This window comes from Chenopodium album, chromosome 27 (genome assembly GCF_948465745.1).
Source record: "Chenopodium album chromosome 27, dcCheAlbu1.1, whole genome shotgun sequence".
Classification (NCBI taxonomy): Eukaryota; Viridiplantae; Streptophyta; class Magnoliopsida; order Caryophyllales; family Amaranthaceae; genus Chenopodium; species Chenopodium album.
Genome location: NC_137860.1, coordinates 8,391,705 through 8,395,762, shown reverse-complemented (window position 1 = coordinate 8,395,762; position 4,058 = coordinate 8,391,705). Strand labels below are relative to the sequence as shown.

Sequence of the window (4,058 nt, the reverse complement as noted above, 5' to 3'; positions counted from 1 at the left end):
GGCCTTGATTTTCTTCGTTTTTCTACAAGCTTGAGCATTTATTACCCGATCGGGTGGGACTTTCACCACGCGCTCAATTTCTGCAATTTGTTTCTCTACTTGTTCATCCTTAAATCCGAGTCCTACACAATTCAGAGCTCTTTCTATAGCATCAACTTCATCTTTCCAAGTATTAGTTTTTCATGTGGAAGATGCAACACAAAATACCGCCTCCAAGGGATCTCTAACGAGAGCTTGGGGCTTATTAGAAAAATTATTTACATCAACCACACCAACACTATAACATTTTTCCTCTAACATGGGACTTTTAGGGACATTAATTAAATTAAAAGTAATATTATCATCCCCTACACATAATGTAAGTTTACCACTTTTTACATCTATTATTGTCCCTGCAGTATGAAGAAATGGTCTACCCAAAATAATCGGAATTTGCAAATCTTCCTTCATATCAAGAACAACAAAATCAACAGGTATATAAAATTTACCTACTCTAACAGGAACATCCTCTAAAATACCCAAAGGGTATTTAACAGAACAATCGGCCATTTGAAGAGTAATATTAGTAGATTTTAATTTACCCATATTTAATTTAGAGCTCACAGATAATGGCATAACACTTACACTAGCACCCAAATCACATAAAGCTTTATCAATCATCAGATTACCAATATGACATGGAATGGAAAAACTACCCGGATCTTTTAGTTTAGGTGGATATTTTTTCTGTAATATAGCACTACATTCTACAGTAAAAGCAACTGTCTCTACCTCACTAATAGATCTTTTTCTAGTCAAAATTTCTTTCATAAATTTAGAATAGGCAGGAATTTGAGTAATTAAATCTGTGAAAGGAACTGTTACCTGCAAATTCTTCACAACCTCCAGAAACTTACCAAATTGCTTATCCAACTTACTCTTTAAATGTCTATTAGGGAATGGAAGTTTAATAGCTGGACCCTGCACATCTCCACTCTTATCCTGAGGTTTACCCTGCAAAGAATTATCAGAATTATTAGTACTTCCCTGGAGCCCTGCAGGGCTAGTAACAACATCATTTGGTATAACAGAATCAGGATTAGAAACTTTTGTTATAATAGGTTCATCATCTTTGGGCATAGGAGGCCCATCATAGTGTGAACCACTCGTCAGGGTAAGTGCATTCGCATATTCTGTAGGTTGTACTGGCTGTGATGGTAAGGCTCCCTGCTGGCGAGTTTGCAGAGTAGAGGAAAGTTGCGCAATCTGAGCATCTATCATTTTATTATGTGCTATCAATGAGTCAATTTGCGCATCTCTACTCTGCATCTGCTTCTACATAGTACCTAACATCGTTTTGATTTCTGATAGGTCAGAATCAAATGGAGGAGTAACAACCTGTTGTGGTCTCTGATGTGGAGGTTGGTAGTACCTCTGTTGTGGTTGTTGTACCTGTGGTGGGGGGTTAGGCACATTCGTACTATTGTACGACATATTTTGGTTATTTTTCAACCCTGCATTGTAGGTGTTAGAGTATGGACTAATTTGCTTATATGCCTGAAAAGCATTAACCTTCTCAAGTGAGCTCCTACAATTCTGCGCCCAATGACCTACAAGACCACAATTTCACAAAATATTACAGGGTTAGTACCAATAGCAGAAACATTAGCAACGAAAGATAAATTAGAATTATTAATATTGTCTAATTTCTGGCTAATAGAAGTCAATTGTGCTTGCAAAAAGGATATAGAATCGACTTGATGTTTTCCCTTATTTGCAAATCCTCTGGGATTCCCATATTGGGAATTATGAATAGCCATCTCTTCGATAACATTGCTCGATATATTCACATCCAAATTCATAAATCTTCCGTTAGCTGCAGAGTCCAAAATCATTCTTGAATTATATCCAAGCCCATTGTAGAAAGCTTGGATTATCTGCCACTGTTCTAGTTTATGATGGGGACATTCTCTCTGCAAATCCTTAAATCTTTCCCAAGCTTCTTATAAAGATTCATCCGCTTCTTAGGAAAAATTTAGGATTGAACTCCTTAACAAAGCTGTCCTCTCTGCAGGGTAATATTTATTATAGAAATTCAAAACAAGAGTATCCCAGTCAGTAATACCAAGTGCAGTTCTATTCAATCCATTATACCATAATTTAGCTTTACCACACAAAGAAAAAGGATAAAGAATCTCCCTGATTTGGTCTTGTGTGACCCCAGCTTGCCTAATGGTGTTGCAATATTGACATAAATCTGCAATATGGAGATTTGGGTCTTCACCCTTAGCTCCGCTAAATTGCTTTCTTTCAATCATAGTAATAAACTGGGGTTTGATCTCGAACTGTACTCCCTCGAGACTTGGTGTAGGAGAAAGACGTGGAAAATCCGTCAGGGACGGCTGCGAATAATCGCTAAGCTTGCGAGGTGGAGGTGGTGGCGGTGGATTCATGCTTGATTCCTGATCTGTACTAAACAAACAAATATGAGAAACAATCTCAAAGAACTTGCGTTCTCTGAGACGAGAAAAAAAATAAATAAAAAAATAAAAATAATAATCTAGACTACAAAAATAATCAGAAATAAAAATAAAACCGTTTCCCCGGCAACGGCGCCAAAATTTTGACAGGCTAAAGTCGTATCACCTAATAAAAAGTATTACCTAAATCCTCTAACTAAATTAGATAGGTAAGTAGGGTCGAATCCACCGGGAAACTGGTCTTTCTATTTCTGATTAATTAATTATAATCTAAATTATTAAAGTAACCAATTGTTGTTGTTTAAAGGAATTATACTATGAAGAATATGAGTAAGGAGAAATATAAGTAGGAGAAAATCAATGAATAAAAGACCTAGGGCATAGGTTCACCAATAAATAATACTCCAGGGTAAAACATAAAAATCAATCATCAATGTATCAATTAACTAGATCGTAAAGGGCTTTTGCTACGTATTACAATCACAGAATTAATCTACCGGTATTAAATCTCATCTCTCGAATCTCGACTTAACCATTTATAAATTAACCTGCCTATTGAAACTAGGCCTAAATATTAATTCTCATCTCTCGAATCTCGAATCAATATTGCGTAACTCATACAATTAAACTAGCGCTAATCTAATTTCATAGTATTAAATCAATCAATAGGAAGTTAATCTAGGATTGACAATTAACAATAATAAATTACCCCTTCATATTATTTATGGATCCCCATAAACTCTAGAATTAAACTACTCAGACATAATTAAAACTAAACTAATCAAAACAATTAAAAAAAACATGATTAAAAGCAATAATTAAAACTCAAAGAAAGCAATATTAAAGAAAACTAAGAAAGGCAACTGGAATAAAACTAAGCAAAAGCATTAATTAATACTATAAAAACGGAAGTAAAGAAAACTACCCAATTATGAAAGTAACAAAACGAAGATTGAAATCACCTAACTAATGAAAACTATAATCATAAAACTAAAGTGCATAAGAGTAAAATAAAAGTCAACTTAACTTTCTAAGCAAAAACACTAAAAAACTAATACAAAGTATAAAGCTGCAGAACATAAACTAAAAGCTAAAAGAATTAATCTAACCTCCCTTAATCCTACGTAATACTCCCCCCTTTTATAATGAATGATCACTAAACCCACTAACAATCAAACTCCTATCAACCAAATCCTAATCAAATTAAGACGCGTGAATTTGGAGTAAGGCCCAAGGATTTGCAGCAGCCCAATCTATACACTTGCATCCCACGACCAACTTCGCAGCAAGCTGGATCTTGATTTGCGGGAATTGGGCTTCGGTTTTGAGCTTTATTAACTTGAGTATACCTTGGACCTCTTATATTTAATCGAGCCCTTAATTACCGTACTAAATTTATTTAGTACGATCTTGAGCATTATATATTCGGTCATAAAATACGATCCGACTCTAATATCATCATAGTGGCTTAATAAGCTCGGGAATCGTCATAAGTCTGCAGATTCCTACAAAATAATATCAACTCTACAAAAACACTAGAAAACGTATATTAGTAATAAAAATAGGTCCGTAGAGCTCAAATAAGCACAAATATGACCG

At 34.9% G+C, this 4,058-nt stretch overlaps 1 non-coding gene across 1 annotated transcript; it reads left to right on the top strand.

Moving 5' to 3' along the window:
- Positions 1-1,929: 1,929 nt before the first annotated feature.
- On the top strand, positions 1,930-2,036 carry LOC145621750 (small nucleolar RNA R71). The gene has a single exon (XR_014108550.1). It is a non-coding gene; the product is annotated as a small nucleolar RNA R71 (small nucleolar RNA).
- Positions 2,037-4,058: the final 2,022 nt, after the last annotated feature.